Source organism: Lissotriton helveticus, chromosome 9 (assembly GCF_964261635.1).
Source record: "Lissotriton helveticus chromosome 9, aLisHel1.1, whole genome shotgun sequence".
Classification (NCBI taxonomy): domain Eukaryota; kingdom Metazoa; phylum Chordata; class Amphibia; order Caudata; family Salamandridae; genus Lissotriton; species Lissotriton helveticus.
In genome coordinates, this window is record NC_136070.1 from 435151248 (window position 1) to 435168631 (window position 17384).

The following is a 17384-nucleotide window of genomic DNA, read 5'->3' on the forward strand; positions in this document are numbered from 1 at the left end:
AGCCTCATTTGAATCGCCACTACATTCGGGGAGGAAGCCGCCTCCACCCACTCTTCGTCACCCAATTCCAAACCATCTGCACTCCAGTGGGCTCTAATACGCCCCAGCGGGCTATCCATGTTGTTAACCAGTTTCCTATATATCAAAGATATCGTTTTCTCTGGAAAGAGTCCATCTAGCACCCGGTCCTCAAGAGGTGACGCCACCGGGAGCACCTTGCCTCTAGGCACGTGGGTAATGAGGGCATGCCTCACCTGCCAATATCTATAGTGTTTATTATCGTGCAGACTATACAGTTTTTGGATAGACTCAAATGTATGTACTGTGTCCTTTCCCCAAACATCCTTTATCTGGGTGATTCCAATAAGGTCCCACTTATCAAACCCTTTAGTTTTCCATAAGCTACCTAATTTCTCTGAATTTAACAGGGGAGTGGCCAACGTCAATCTGTCTTCCCAGCCTAGATATCTGTTAGCCGCGTGCCACACTTGTATCGTGTGCGCGGTTGGGTCAAACAATGCAAACTTGCCCGATTTGGAATATAGAGCTCTATCTATCATTGCACCCAAAGCCAGCCCCCGGTCCATGGCATAGCCCGGATCACCCGGGAGTCCGTAGACAATATGGTTCAAAGCAGCCAACTGCGAAGCCCAAAAGTACTTCCTTAAATCCGGGAGTCCGATTCCGCCATCATACCACGGGAGTGTTAATTTAATAAACGCTATTCGGGGTGCACCGTCCCACAGAAGCCGCCTCTGGAGAGTCTCAACCTCCCGGAAATAGGAGGCCGGTACCGGATCTATCGCATTCTGTAGGGCATACAAAAACCGGGGCAAAGCCATCATCTTGAAGAGAGCGGCTCTTCCAAGCAGAGACAGCGGAAGAGCTTTCCAGCACTCCACATCTATTCAACGGGGAAGCCAGGTTATTAGCGTACCGCAACTGTGAATCAAGCGGGATATATATACCCAAATACTTGAATCCTACAGTCTCAATCTGAATTGGACACGATTGCGGGATCACCGGCGGGTCGCCCACGAGGACAAAAAGCACTGACTTTGACCAGTTTATCGCCAATCCCGAGTATCTACCAAAAATGGATAGCACATCAAGAAAATTACTCAAGGACTCTCTGGGATTAGTGAGGTAAAGCAAAAAGTCATCTGCATATAGGGAGATTTTATCTTCCCAGTCAGGCAACCATCTTAAGCCCCGTATCGATCTGTCCCATCTGACCCAGGCCGCCAATGGCTCCATTGCAAACGCAAAGAGCAATGAGGACAACAGGCATCCCTGCCTCGTGCCCCTCTCCAACGGAAAATCATTGGACTTACAATTATTTACAACTACCCTGGCCAGGGGGTTCGCACCCAACCAAAGAACTCACTTCCAAAGCCCAGCTTCGCCAACACAGCAAACAGATATTTCCATTCCACCCTATCAAATGCCATAGTGGCGTAAAGGGACACCAAGACAGTCGGTTCATGTATCCTCGAAGAGCCCCCAATGACTCCGTGCAACCTCTGCAAATTCAGCGCCGTATTGCGATGTGGCATGAAGCCGGACTGGTCCGGATGGACCAGAGTTGTGATCACCTTGACCAGCCGAGTGGTGAGTAATTTCGCTTAGATTTTGGGCTCCGCATTAAGGAGCAAAATCGGCCTATAGGAGGAGCATTGCGTCTTGGGTTTACCCACTTTATGTATGACTACTATATTAGCCACCCGCTGGTCATATGGAAGCTGACCCTTCTCCTTACTTTCCAAAAACATGGCTCGGACATGTGGGGCGAGTCTGTTGGCATTTAATTTGTACAGCTCAATCGGTATCCCGTTAGGGCCAGTCGCCTTACCGGATTTTATCTGTCTTATAGCCTGCGCAACTTCATCATCAGAGAAGGGGGAGTCTAAGTAGTTCCTATCTTCCTCTGATAATCCCTGCATAATAATGTCCCCGATCATTTCCCTATTCTCAGTCTCGGTAAACTCACTAACGGCAGTGTAAACCTTCTTGTAGTACTCCGAAACTGCGTCAGCCATCGCCTGCGGATCTGTAATTCTGTGAGAGTCCGATCCTTCTAATTCAGGTACCAGTCTAGATGCCCATTCCCCATGCTCAAGCCACATGATCAATTTACCGGCTTTATCGCCATGCTCATATATGCGGCTTTGTACAGCATTATTTTGAATAATCGCTCTATCTCTCACAAGGCCTTTGTATTCCTCCTGTCGGAGTCTCAGTAAGTGGAGTTCTGCAGGCGCAGGTGACCTAGCTATTCTCCTCCAAAAGTATGACCTCCGCCTGCTTCTGAGCTACCTCAGCCTGACTTTTCTTCTTTTTCCCTGCTACCAGAGATAGGAATTCACCTCTCGCTACCGTTTTGTATGCTTCCCAGAGGGACTGCGCTGAGGAAACTGTCCCCACGTTTTCCAGGAAGTAACGGTCCGACATCCGGAGTACCTCTTTTTTAATGGCCGGGTCCTTTAACTGCCAGGCGCTGATAGGAGCAACCCTACCAACCGCCGGTCGTCCGAGTGTAAGCTGCAACCACAGTAGAGAATGATCAGATATACCTCTGCCAAGGTACCTCACATCTTGGATCATTGTAGCCATCGCCGCCGGCAGCAATACGTAGTCCAACCTGGACAGGCTTTTGTGCGCTGCTGATACGTGAGTGAAATGTATCAACAAAAGGGAGGAACCAGAAGCGAACTATATTTAGCGGGGTCCAGTGTACATGTCCGGGAGAACAGTAACACAAGGAGGGTACAAAGTTCCCCGAGTGAGGTGAGAGTGTGAATGTAGCAGAGAGAAGGAAAAGGAAAAAAGGGGGCAGGGAATTTCCCTTTTTGGCACTAAAACCCTCACACAAGCTAGGTGTCATGCTTCATCATATGGGTTCTGCTCCTCATCAGACTGGCGCTGCAATGTCTGACGGGCACCCGCGAAGGGGCTCTTTATCGGAGATCTTCTGTTCCAGCCATATGGTGCATGCGTGTGAGAGGGCAAGTGAATGTGTAGTCGTGAAGTGAGAGTGATTTAAAAAAGGTTAGGCAATCCACAGGCAACTTTATTAGTGTGGTTGACTCCCTTGATTAAAAGGTGGGAGGGGAGATAGGTGCTGTGATAAGGTTCACAGTGAGACATCTACAACCCTCTGGTCAGGTCAACATGTTTCTTGCATTCATTGCAATTCTTCAGGACCTAAGTGCTCAGTACTACACAGTGAATGTTTAAAATACAACCTTATGTCTTGAGGTCAGTAGAAAAGCAGGCCGAATGGTCCTGCCCTTAGACGAGCGACCCTAAGACAATCCCTAAGGTGCCCCGCAGTCTGCTTCCGTGGGACCTGCACCTTTGAGTAAGGTACCCAAGCGGCGTGCGGTCTCTGCCGTCAGCACCTACCCCCACGCAAAGTCTGGTCAGCCGTCCACATAGCCTGCACCAACTGGGGTAAGGAATTCTTAACCAAAATCCCAACCCCCCGGGAACCGGTGGTGAGACCAGCGTGTGCCACCAACTTATAACCCCTTTATGGAGGGCCATGCATCTATTACCCACCAGGTGCGTCTCCTGCAGCAATACCACATCTGGGGAATGTCTTCTAATGAGCTGGCTAACCATCCCTCTCTTGATCTTGTCACCTAAACCATTCACATTCCAGCTCAGCACTTTCATCCCCGATCCTCGACTATCCTGCACCAACCGCCCCATGTAGAAGGCTTCCGCTACATTATTATCACCTGACGCGAAAAAAAGAAAGTACAAACTACGACTATACAACAACTTTCCCATCCTTCCTCCCCCCACCCTTCACCCCTGCACGCGGCTATAGGCAACCCCTAATTTGCAGTGTGCCTGTCGACCCATACTCTATCTAACCAACTATCTAAAAGTAGATTCGAGGAGGATGTCAGTGCGCCGCATCCCCGCCTCCACCACGGAAAACATATCCTAAGCCAATTATAATCCACAGTCCCTAGGAGCCCTCCCAAGGAAAGCCTCACAGTGGGACCCACCCCCCAGGTCAACCCGCGAGCACCAGTCACAGCAGTACTCATCACTACTGGTCCTTTGAACCAACTCCATCTTCGCCACTCTGCCTCCTGGGCTCCCCCCAAGGGAGAAGCCTGTCCAACCAGTCAGATGCAATTTCGGAATTGTCAAAGAGCCAGACTTTGCCCTCCACTTCCACCCGCAGCTTGGCCGGAAACAACATGGCATATTTCAAGCCTCTGTCTCTGAGTCTCTTCTTAACGCCGAGGAAACTCTGCCGCTGCCTCTGAACAGTTTGGGTGAAGTCTGGAAAGAAGGAGAGGGTGGAGTTCTCGTACTTCAGGGGCCCCCTGATCTGGAGGCCTGCAGGATAGCGTCTCTGTCTCTAAAGTTAAGCACCCTCGTGATCATCGGGCGAGGTGGGGCCCCCGGCTTTGGCTTCCCGCCCGGGATCCTGTGCGCCCGTTCTATTGTGAAGAAGTTCCCCAATCCTTTTGGTTTTAGGTGGTTAAGGATTATATCTTCTACAAAAAGATCCAGAGCGGCCCATTCCGCTTTCTCGGGAACGCCAATGATGCGCACATTGTTCCTTCGGACTCTTCCTTCATACTCATCTAGCTTGCGACTTGTCAGGTCCCCGGTGGCTATCAAATTTCGAACTTCCTGCTGCAGCTGCGACACGTCATCCATCAGACTGCCGTTTTGATGTCCAAGGATTTTACTTTCTCGCTTGTTTTGGTGAGATCTGCTCAAATTAGGTTTACTTCAATGGCCATAGTGTCAAATTTGTGGTCCAGTGACTCCATCTGCTGCCCGAGGGAAGTCTTAATCCCATCTATGGCGGCCATCACATCCTGAAATGTGGGCTCCAAAGCAGGGCCTGCGGAATCTCCAGCTCCGTACTGCGTCTTCCCCGATCCTGTAGGCGAGCCCTTGGGCAGTGTGTATCGGTCTAGCTTATTAGATTCGACATACTGAGACCCCTTAGCTGTCCTGGACGGCAGTTTCTCCCCCTCTGGTTTAGCCGACATCTTAATTCTGCAGACGGACTGGCCTGCGCCAATCACCGCTGCGGTCACAGCTTATCTGACAGGGTATGTCTGGGTCCCAATCCAACCGGTCTGCATATATCGGGCCCCTCTACCTCTTTGAAGCCCTCCGCGCCCCTCTCAGGCCCACACGAGCAAACCCGCTGCCAAGGGGGCCACTCCACCGCAGCTGAGCCAGACCGTCCGTGCACTATAGGGTAGGACAATGTTCACGCAGGTGGCCCCCCGCTCACACTCATGGAAAGGGGGCCTTGCAATCTTAACCGGGGTTCCGGGCACCAGGGCAAGGCTCCGATCTCGAGCCCCTGTCTCCAGGGTCTCTCTCCAGGCGACAAATCTGCTCGGCGCCGCAAGTCGCCACCACGCCAGAGCCGGGTCAATCACCAATGGCAGATCGCTCCCTTATACAGTTGGGCTCCTTCGCCGCTCTGCCTCGCCGAGAAAGGACAGCCGCCGCCCCCAGTCAGGAGCACGTCACACCACGTCCCCCCTCCGGAGTCTCACTTGGGCCCCCAAAATGGTCTCCACTCCTCGACTCAGGCCAGGCGCCAGCCAAGCCCCACACTCAGCCCTGACATCAATTACAGGCCGGGGGGTGGGTAGAAGGGGGGAGTGCTCCTCTGCACTACTCTCGATGTGTCCCACGATGTCACTGGGGTCGCGTGTGGCAACGACGAAATTCTGGTCTGACTGGCAGTTCCTGGCTGCCACCCCGGGTGTTGTTCACCTCGAGGCAGGCCTCGTACCTCACGCAAGTCCCCGGCTTTTGTACACATGGAGGTCCAATCTTCCAGGGCTCGCCGTCACGCCCCCGGACCTCACAGCGGGACCGGAGTGGCACGAGTCCATATCGCTCCCCTTCCGCAAGCCGGTGAACCGCTCAGCATCTCAGGATATTTGCAGGATAGTTGGGGGTGAAGCGTGAGTACTACGGAGCTACTGGCCTACGCGGCCATCTTCGATGCTCGCGTAGCTCCTCCTCCAATGCACTTGATTTTAAAGGACTGAATGTAGATTCACCAACAGGAGATTTTGCTTTGAATGCTTATTTTAAACTTCTTTATGAGTACATTAACACTATGGATGCAAAGGACTGCCATGTGTGTATGCAGTTACCATCATAAGCTGCAGATGTCATCATGTACCATCATATTCCTCTTACATATGGTGTTACTTGTAGCCTTTTTTTGACTCTTTTGTATGGAAAGGGTCACTTTGAGTATCACTACTTGAATTAGGATTTAGTATTCTCAGAAGTTCCCATGTTTAAACATTTACATTGTCACCCCAAAGCCAAAGAGACGGAGACAGATGATCATTTTTTTCAAACCCACAATGACATTAGAAACTGCTTGTGGACACAGGAACAACCTTAATTGTTCTTTGACAAATATTGAAAATACATTTTTAGATTTAGTTGAAGACAAGCGAAGAACAATGGATGCTAGATCGAAATCAGGGAAAGACCAAGAGTGTAGAAATATAAGAGCATTAAGAGTCAGGAAAGACACTAGATTGGAAACATAAAGGAAAAAAATGTGTGCTTAGAGGCAAATCAGTAAGTCACACTAAATTTATGGGAAAAAGTGACCGTGATCAAATTTTTGAATATGGAGGAAATTGGGTATTATTTATGGGTGGCTAGGATTCTGTTATTCCTGGATTTTATTATGTTTGTAGTGATCATGCTTATTTTACATTACCCTAGGCTGGTATGGTTCATGTTATTTAGAATTAATTTCCCCAAAGATTTATCATGTAGAGGATGTAGATAATCCTGTGTGGAGGTCACACACTAGAAGTAAAAGAAGCAGTAGTGTTACATAAATAGTTGGAAAGATATTTAGAGCATTCATTCCAGCTGTAGGAGTGGGTTTGAATGATTTCAAGATTAGGAAGTTGTCCACTATAGTTGATACTTTATCCACTAATACTGCATGTTCACTGTTAGCTGTGGACACTGAAATGATAGCTGTAAGTTCTATGGTGTTGCCAAATCTTCTTGCTTTAGACATCCTTCTTGCGAAGGAGGGCGTAGTCTGCAAGATATTGAAGGTTCAACGATGCTACACCTATATACTGGACTAGAATCAGTAATTGAAGAAGTACATTAAGAACATTACAGACTTAAAGGGAGATTTGAAGTAATGGGAAGCTACAGGTGCTTGGGAAGCAATTGGCAATAGATTTGCTACAGTAGGCAAATGGTTTGGAAACCTTGGAAGTGGAATATGTGGTTCCATCTTGAGACACCTTGTGATAGTTGCCCTTTGTGCAATATGTCTGTTTGTAACCTTTAAGGGGTATACGTACGTGAAAGCAAAAAGAGAAGTACAGGAGAGAAGGGGAATAAAAAGAAAGAAAAAGGCTGTAGAACTGGAGGAGAATCAGTGTAGATACTATGATGACACGAAATACTTGGAATATCATCTGATAAGATTCTATGTTGATTGTGATTGCTAACAATGCCATCGGAGGGAGGATTAGAGCACATTAATGTAGTCTCCATTCTTGCACGTCACAGAAGTGCAATTAGATATGGGCACCTGACATTATATTCACTGTTATTTAATCTTATTAATTAATGTGAAGCATTTAAATGCATTACTTGAAATGTTTTCACTATATAGCTTAGAGATCTACAAACGTGTGCACTAATGTTCAATTTAAACTTCAATTATGTATCCTTTATTCACGTTTTATACTTACACTTCAAGTTTGATTGCATATGTAAACATGTAAGGCCAGATGTAGGTAAAACCAAAATTGCGAGTTCTTAATAGCGATTTTTACCGAATCGCTACTAAGAACTTGCAAAGTCCGGTGTAGATAAAAAATCGCTAAAAGATAGCAATTCGGTAATAAACGCAAAAAAGAATACTGATTTTGCATTTCCGAATCGGTATTAGCGATTTTGCATTACCGAATCGGTATTTGCGAATTCGCTATTTACCTAGCAGGTATCCTTCTCCAAATTCACCCCCAGCAAGACGGGTGTAGATCCCACTGTTCCTGAAGACGTAGGAATCAAGCGTACTCCCAGGAATTTTATCACCGATGTCGGTAATGATGTGAGACGCATCACATATGACCTGTACGTTGATTGAATGTGCTTATTTGCGGTTACGGTAGATGTACTCAGTAGCAGAGGGGGGGCAGATTGGTATATGTGTCCCGGCAATGCACCCTATTACATGTTGGAACTGGGCCTTCTGATAAAAGTCCATCTTTGTCTTATGCAGTTTCGCCTGTGTGCTGGGGAACCGGATGTAGTGGTGCATTCTTTGCATCATGGCATTCAGGAATGTGTTGAAAAAGAGTGACAGGCAACTCTGTGAGACACCACCAGCCACAGCTATTACCCTCTGGTAACTGCCAGATGCGAGTAGGTGTTTGGTGCTCCAGGATTGGGTGCAGGTCACGGATCAGGTCTAGGATGGTGGTTGGGTGAAGCCAGTACCTCTCATGGATTTCTGCCTCTGTGAGTTGGAATAGTGTAATGCGCACTCTGTATACGCGTTCCTCTCATCCCCAGATCCTCTGTGCTGCTGCTTGCCTCCGCATCCGCCTTGCAATGACATAGAGGGCCACCAATGTGTCCACGCAGATGCGTTCTGGGACTATTTATATGCTGTGCATCTGCTTACCACTTGCTTTGAATCAGTATTAATTTGCGACTCCTAAATAGCGATTTTTCTAATATTAGCTATTTGTGACTTTATGTACATTGATAGGTGATTTATATAGTGATTCCTTACTTAGCGATTCGCTAAATAGGGAGTCGGTGTGGCATATTCGCTATGAAACTAATCGCTAACTGTTTTCCCTATTTTTTTGCGATTCTTTATTTAGCGATTCGGTCTTTCTGTCCCTACATGGCGCATGGCTGAATTGCAATCGCAAGGGTAGAAATTCTGCAAATTTCCACGTATGCGATCGCTATTTGGCTTCCTACATCTGGCCTGTAGTCTTTGGCTCACACTTTGCAGTAAATGTGTCAGGCTGTTAAATCCTTCGGATCGGTTCGATGCTCATAATGGTCCTCCCCTTGATAGTCCCAAGTCTGATTTGCTATAATAGCACAGAACAGTGGGATGATCAAGTGAGGGAAGGATAGGAAGGGAACTGCAGGAAGGGAGATCTGAAATGACACAAGGGAAAAATCATAAACACTATAGTTCCTTCCTTTTCGCAAATTGGTACTATACCGGTGTTCACAGATATGGCATGATAAGAATTAATTTATACCTGTAAAGAAAAATAATGGAGAAAGCCATTGTTTCCACATTCAATCTATGGTTCCAATGTTGCACACACAGAGAAACATCTTTAGCAAACCATTGTGTTGAGAAACAAAAGGCACATACCATATTCACTAACGTTTCTTTCTAGTAGCATAGTAATAGGATTTTTGATCAACACCTAGAACCTACCCTATTTTGCATCAACTTAACATCACAGAGGTGCCATGCAAAACAATCTCACTCCTTAATTCACCCCTGTTAAGGCCTACAAATACAGGTCTAGATACGTATGTGCAGGTGCATGCAGCACATATATACATAGTACTTTGAGTGTTGAAGAACATGACAAAAATAAATCAGATCATGTATGGAGATCTCCTGTGGTCTGTGGAACCTGTAAATTCAATATTTCCAAGTGTCTCTGTAATTCACACAGTCAGACTCAATCTAAATATTGCTTCCAGCAAAATACCGAATGTTTGAGTGAAATGACCATAGGTTAATTACTTTCGCTCTACATTGAGCTCGCCAACAGAGGAGAAACCGGGCTCCCTTTAAGAGAGGTGAAAGCAAAAAGGAGCTACGTGTTGTTTCTTTCTTTCCGCATGAGCTTACTTCCGCGAACCTCGCCAACGTAGGAAAGACAATGTTCACCTCTACAACGGTTAAGGATTGAGCAGGAATTCCCTTGTATTCAGGGCACGTAAAATGAGTGGTGAAACAGCACCCTTACCTGACCAGAGGAGCTTCCAACATCCGGATTGGGGCTTCCTGTGTCTATTCCAAATTTCCAACAGGGCTACATGGGCCGCCCCCATTAAATAGGCAGCTCCACCCCTTGCACTTCAGATCGGCTGAGGCTCATGGGACTTGAAGTCCTTCCTTCTTTTTGCAACCGCTTCCGGGTTCATGACCTCCACAGTGACGACACCGGATTGTGTCTATGCATGTGAGAGGTGGGCAGCAGAGTGCTAATCTGACATATTCATTTACCGAGCGCTCGATCATTCCACGCTCATGACAAAATGTAAAGTTACAGATGTGCATGTAAAAACATGTAACCGAAATGCACATTAAATGCTCAATTAATTTAACCTTACTGCAGGCCTCAGTTACAATGTATTTCCATGTTTGCGTTATTTTTCCTTCTTTTGCAGGTTTATTATTTCATTTAGTTAGTGAAAGGCTCATTGTACATATTAGACATCTGCTAGAGAATCCTACGAGAGACTTGACATTGAACGTGGAGAAACAATGGTCAAAAGAAGTTTTCTGTTCATCTTGTACGAAGATGGCACGATGTTCAAGGCTGAGAACTGTCACCTTAGTTTGATACCACAGGAGCCTAGAACAGTGCTGCAGAAGCACATGAACAGTGTTCTGATTAGATGCTGGTGGTGTGAACAGACATAACATACATTTGAATCTCGTGTTTATTTTATATCGATGCTCTAATAGCTTTGAGTTTGTTCTGTTGAAGTTAGGTGTTAAGAGAGGCCCCCTTTAAAGTTGAAGAGGTACAGACCTCTCTGCTTTCATTATTCTTGTGAGTGTGAAGCTTCATGTTAAACACTTATTTCCTTTCCTTTCGGAATTCTACTGGAGTCTGATCATGCTGATACCTTCTGCTTGTATGTTCCCAAATTAGAGACCTTAGAGGTTGATCCTATCTTTGACACATGTAACAGTAGAGGAGGGTAGTTTCTTTATGGAACACCTGTTTGCTTTTATTTACTACTAGCTTACCCGTCGCGCGTTGCTGCGAACTCAGAAGAAAGGAAATTCAAGTAAACTTGTTATGATAACATTCAATTTACATTGTGTCATTTTTATTGAAACGTATTCATTTTAATATGGAAAACACTTCAAAGTGTCGTTTTAATTCTATTTATTTATTCGAGTGCTTGTGGATACACGATATTTTTTGTTTTTCCGTCTGGTGCGTACACAAATAAATCAGAAGGTTTTCTGACGCGTGAGCTGGCCACATACAGTTGTCCATGTGAGAAGCACGGATTCTCCAAATGTAGTCCACACACTTGCAGCGATTGTCCTTGTGCATTGTTGATGGTCATTGCAAAAGCTAGTCGCACAGGAAACTGTAAAGGTTTGAATTCAAATGGCATATCTGTTGGGATCATTGGAATACATGGCAACAGTACATCTTCCCCCTTGAATTTCCCATTGAAAATTGTAGCTACGATGACATTGTCCGCCATCTTTTTCACCAAAAGTATTGTACCGTTGCAAAGTCGTGGTTGCAAATTCAGTATTCGAAAGATTATGAGGGCCCTGCGGGGCCGATCTTTAAAAAGAAATTATGCCAGAAACCTTCGCGGTAGTGTACTCAACAACTTCCCAAAGTTTCATGGCGATCGGATGAATGGTGTTCATCATCTTTCACCGAAAGTCTTTGATGACATTGTTCATCATCTTTTTCACCGAAAGTCTTGTACCGTTGCAAAGTCGTGGTTGCAAATTCAGTATTCGAAAGATTATGAGGGCCGTGGGGGGCCGATCTTTAAAAAAAATGTATGCCAGAAACATTCGTGGGAGTGTACTCAACAACTTCTCAAAGTTTCATGGCGATCGGATTAATGGTGTTCATCATCTTTTTCACCGAAAGTCTTGTACCATTGCAAAGTCGCGGTTGCAAATTCAGTATTCAAAAGATTAAAATGTATGCAAGAAACCTTCGCGGGAGTATACTCAACAACTTCCCAAAGTTTCATGGCGATCGGATGAATGGTGTTCATCATCTTTTTCACCGAAAGTCTTGTACCGAGGCAAAGTCATGGTTGCAAATTCAGTATTCGAAAGATTATGAGGGCCCTGGGGGGGGCGATCTTTAAAAAAAATGTATGCCAGAAACATTCGCGGGAGTGTACTCAACAACTTCCCAAAGTTTCATGGTGATCGGATTAATGGTGTTCATCATCTTTTTCACCGAAAGTCTTGTACCATTGCAAAGTCGTGGTTGAAAATTCAGTATTCGAAAGATTAAAATGTATGCAAGAAACCTTTGCGGGAGTATACTCAACAACTTCCCAAAGTTTCATGGCGATCGGATGAATGGTGTTCATCATCTTTCACCGAAAGTCTTTGATGACATTGTTCATCATCTTTTTCACCGAAAGTCTTGTACCGTTGCAAAGTCGTGGTTGCAAATTCAGTATTCGAAAGATTATGAGGGCCCTGGGGGGCCGATCTTTAAAAAAAATGTATGCCAGAAACATTCGTGGGAGTGTACTCAACAACTTCTCAAAGTTTCATGGCGATCGGATTAATGGTGTTCATCATCTTTTTCACCGAAAGTCTTGTACCATTGCAAAGTTGCGGTTGCAAATTCAGTATTCGAAAGATTAAAATGTATGCAAGAAACCTTCGTGGGAGTATACTCAACAACTTCCCAAAGTTTCATGGCGATCGGATGAATGGTGTTCATCATCTTTTTCACCGAAAGTCTTGTACCGAGGCAAAGTCATGGTTGCAAATTCAGTATTCGAAAGATTATGAGGGCCCTGGGGGGGGGCGATCTTTAAAAAAAATGTATGCCAGAAACATTTGCGGGAGTGTACTCAACAACTTCCCAAAGTTTCATGGCGATCGGATGAATGGTGTTCATCATCTTTCACCGAAAGTCTTTGATGACATTGTTCATCATCTTTTTCACCGAAAGTCTTGTACCGTTGCAAAGTCGTGGTTGCAAATTCAGTATTCGAAAGATTATGAGGGCCCTGGGGGGCCGATCTTTAAAAAAAATTATGCCAGAAACATTCGTGGGAGTGTACTCAACAACTTCTCAAAGTTTCATGGCGATCGGATTAATGGTGTTCATCATCTTTTTCACCGAAAGTCTTGTACCATTGCAAAGTCGCGGTTGCAAATTCAGTATTCGAAAGATTAAAATGTATGCAAGAAACCTTCGCGGGAGTATACTCAACAACTTCCCAAAGTTTCATGGCGATCGGATGAATGGTGTTCATCATCTTTTTCACCGAAAGTCTTGTACCGAGGCAAAGTCATGGTTGCAAATTCAGTATTCGAAAGATTATGAGGGCCCTGGGGGGGTGATCTTAAAAAAAATGTATGCCAGAAACATTCGCGGGAGTGTACTCAACAACTTCCCAAAGTTTCATGGTGATCGGATTAATGGTGTTCATCATCTTTTTCACCGAAAGTCTTGTACCATTGCAAAGTCGTGGTTGCAAATTCAGTATTCGAAAGATTAAAATGTATGCCAGAAACCTTCGCAGGAGTGTACTCAACAACTTCCCAAAGTTTCATGGCGATCGGATGAATGGTGTAGTAATGCATAAAGGACAAACAGACAGACAGACATACATTTGTTTTTATATATATATATATAGATTATAGGACTGTGGCTGTTGCAATTCCCTTAAATTTTTTACAGCATCTTAATCAACCAAGGTGTCTTTCATGCTTTGTTTCATTCCTCCTTTCTTTCTTGATTTGTTTCCTCCCTGCCTTTCTATCCTTCTTCTTTCCTTCTTTCTTTTATGCCTTTGTTGCCTTCTTGCCTTCTTTCCTTCTTTCTTTCTTTCTTTCTTTCGTTCCTCTTTATTTCTTTCCTTCTTTCGTTGTCTTTTTTTCTTTCTTTCTTTCTTTCTTCCCTTGTTTTTTGCTTTCTTTCCTTCCTTTCTGCTTTTTCCACCTTTCTGTCCTTTCTTTTTTGCTTCTTTCTTTCTTTTCTCTCTTCTTTACATTCTTCAATCTTCTTTCTCTCTTTCCGTTTTCCTTCTTTCTTTCTTTCTTGTCATCTTTATTTCATGCTTTTTTCTGTCTTGCTTTTTTTCTTTCTTTTTTCCTTTCTTTCTAGCTTTCCTTTTTTCTATCTTTCCTTCTTTCTTCGTTCTTTCTGTTTTTCATTTTTTCCTTTCTACTTTCCTGCTTTCTTTCCCTCTGTTCTGTCCTATATTCTACGTGCCGAGATTCCTCACTCATAAAAACACTACTCGTAAAATATCTTTGTGAATAGCAAACAACAGTAAACTTACACAAATTTGTCTGTTTTCCTTTGTGAATCGGGCCTAATGTAGTTTCCTTCAGAGCCAAGGAGAACTATCGTACTGTGTGCTTTTTTTGACCCAAACTTTTTTTGCCTTTAGGCTGTTAGTTTAGATTCCTTCCTGAACAATAAGCTTTAGCAAAAACTATGCCAAAGAAAAAACAATTGCCAACAGGCTGGCGGGCAAAGCTAGAACTATTGGATTTGCCAATGCTTGTTTATTTTTGCATTGGGTAGATAGCAATTTGGGCCATAGAAGAGCTTCTGTGAGTATCTCATCAAATTGGTCTATGCGATTTTGATTATAAAATTAACGTGAAGGAAATTCCACCTGCCCAAAGTGTTCAACCAGATATTTGATATATTATTATTTTTTTTAAGCTGCAGTTGTTTGCATCTTGTCTACCAGTTTCAACCAACTATTTGCTCTTTAAATTATGACTACTTCTCTTCCACTATGGCTCCTTTTAACATATCCACAGGCTGTCACTCCAAAGTTTCAATTATTAATAAGAACACATTTACCTTGGATTGATTGCAACAATTGCTATTACATTATGAGTATTTACTGAGTTCAAGCCAAAATCCAGAGCAGATATCTATTATAGCTTTAGAGTCCACCATAGTGGGCTCTACCAGCCATTAAAGGACCGCTCCAGCGTTATAGGCCCATGCCAAAGTTGAGGGCCTTTAACAAGGGAGCGGACATTTAATGGGCACTAGAGCCCGCTACAGAGGGCTCTAAGGCTATAAGAATATTCTGCCCGAGAGGGCAGAATGTTCTCATTTGTAAAATAAAGGCTTCACGGAACCCGAGGGGTTTGAAATCCCCTCGGGCTCCATGAGGCCTTTTGGTAACGGCAAAAGCTGTGAACAAACATTGGAATATTGGAGCTCCGAGTTTCTACCGGTCATTAGAAGTCTGGAGCACTCCATGAAAAAAAAGTATTACAAACACTGTGTTTCTAATTTGTGCACACTATTATGCATTACTATTGTTGTTACCTCACAGACGTGTGCTGAGGATTGCATTTATATGTTGTGTTGGCCTTGACCACAGTTTTGGGGAGGTTGCAGCACCGTCCTCGGATACTGTCTATGATCGATATTTGTGTGACTTCTCCTGAGTGGCGCCATTATACCTAATATTATACCACTGATCATTGGAGTCTCCTTTCTTCTGCAGCACACATAGAAAGAAAAAAAAACAAGGAGGAATAAAGATATTTCTTCTTGTTATGCCTCCCCTGAGGAGGCGTAGGCTTTTGATGCATTCCCAGGTTTACAAGTCCTTGTAATTCTGGGAGTACGTCAACATCCATGGGTGTTGCATGGGAACACCCACTGCAACGCCCAAATGAACGTCTCTTTGATGCAGAGTAAGGCAATGCAGCAACTTGCGCAGCTTTGCCTTACTCAATATCTATGAGGACATAAAAAGCCACCTAAAGTGGCTTTGCATGGCCTCGTATATAGGGGTTTGCACTCTGCGCAGCCACTGCGTCAAAAAAAGCGGATGACAGTCCACTTTATACATTTATCTTTTTTAAAACCCTGCCACAAATAAATTGAAAAGAAAGACAAATGTGACAAAAATCTGTTATGGTTTGTTTAATTGTCCACAAGGCAGCATTTTAAAATATCATAACGGTTAAGGCACTGCCTGCAGAGATCTTTTGGAACCCAGCTATTTCCATGGTATAAATATGGTAACATAACTCTGGTAGGTAATGCACTTTCTGGAGAGAAGAACTGTGTGCAGTCTAGACACATGTTTGGGGTACTATAAAATAGCATGAAGGATTAATGTGCTTGCTGCAAAGCACAACATGTAACATGCAGGCCACTGATTTGTATTTTAAATCGACTGTTCAGTGGGATTTTTTGTCGCAGAGATTCTTGTGTTATCTGGAGGCCTTAAATTTCAATCCTTGTTCTATAGCACAGTGAGTTGGGACAGGTATGGAAGAGTTGTGTGCCGACTGGAAGAACCTTATTACTTTTTTTCAATCTTTAAGTTTTCTGAGATTGCTAAAAAGGCATCTTTGGGTGTGGATAAAGATAGGTTAGTACAAAAAACCACTGCATTCTGCACACCCCACAAATGTATTAAATATATATCACTTACATGCAGGGCTCAGACAAAGAAAACATCCTGTCTCCAAGTCAGATTTTGGAGCATATTATCTAGGAAGTGGCGGTTAAGAGGCGTTAGCCTCCTTGGTTTAACGCCTCTCATCGCCACGTCAGAAGCGCCAGGCTGCACCATATTACCAAGGATATGGTGCAGCCTGGCATTTCCCCCTGCGTTGGCGCTGACTATGATGGAGGAAGGACCGCCACCGCAGGGCCAGCGGGCGTAACGGCCGGCCCTGCGGTGGCGGTCCTTCCACCATCAAACGGATATTTTCCACTGCCAGATTAGTATGGCGGTGGGAAAATGAATGTGTCCGCAGCGGGCACAAAGACCGTCCGACGGCCCAGGAAGCCCAAAATGGTGGCGGTGCCTAGCAGGCACCGTCCTCCAGATTAGGATGCAGGCAAACACCGGCCTTTCCATGGCGCCGATGCCGCCATGGAAAAGCATACGAAGTTCTGCTACGGGCCTGTTGCGGGCCCCTGGGGGGTGGAGGGCTGCACTTGGGGAGTACCTATGGTACCTGCCTACATTGCCATGCTCAAGGTGGCAGGCACCACACGGTACCTGCCACGTTGTGCATCACAATGCAAAACATGGTTGTTTAACATTGCATACAGTGCTGCAGCCTGCAGCACTGTCCGCAATGTTAAACTACCAGGATGCGCCCGCCACACTGGTGGGCGCATCCTAAAACGGTGGGCAGGACCGGCGCACCTATGGCGGACAGTTCCAGCTACGCAGGGATCCGCCCACCATCCTAATAGGCCCCTAAGTCTCACGACTTAACGCTAACACAGGCACCCTTGCACCAGAGTGCAAGGGTGTCTGCGAGCAGGGAGGTTTGTTTATGCACAGGAAGGTGTCCCTTCTTGTACATAAACAAACCTAAAATGTCATTTTGTAACTTACATGTGTGCTGCTTCATG

General features: G+C 45.0%; 1 protein-coding gene; it reads right to left on the reverse strand.

Annotated features, from left to right (window-relative positions):
- TNFAIP2 (TNF alpha induced protein 2) overlaps positions 1-17384 on the reverse strand; it is a 357846-nt gene that overhangs the window by 205297 nt on the left and 135165 nt on the right.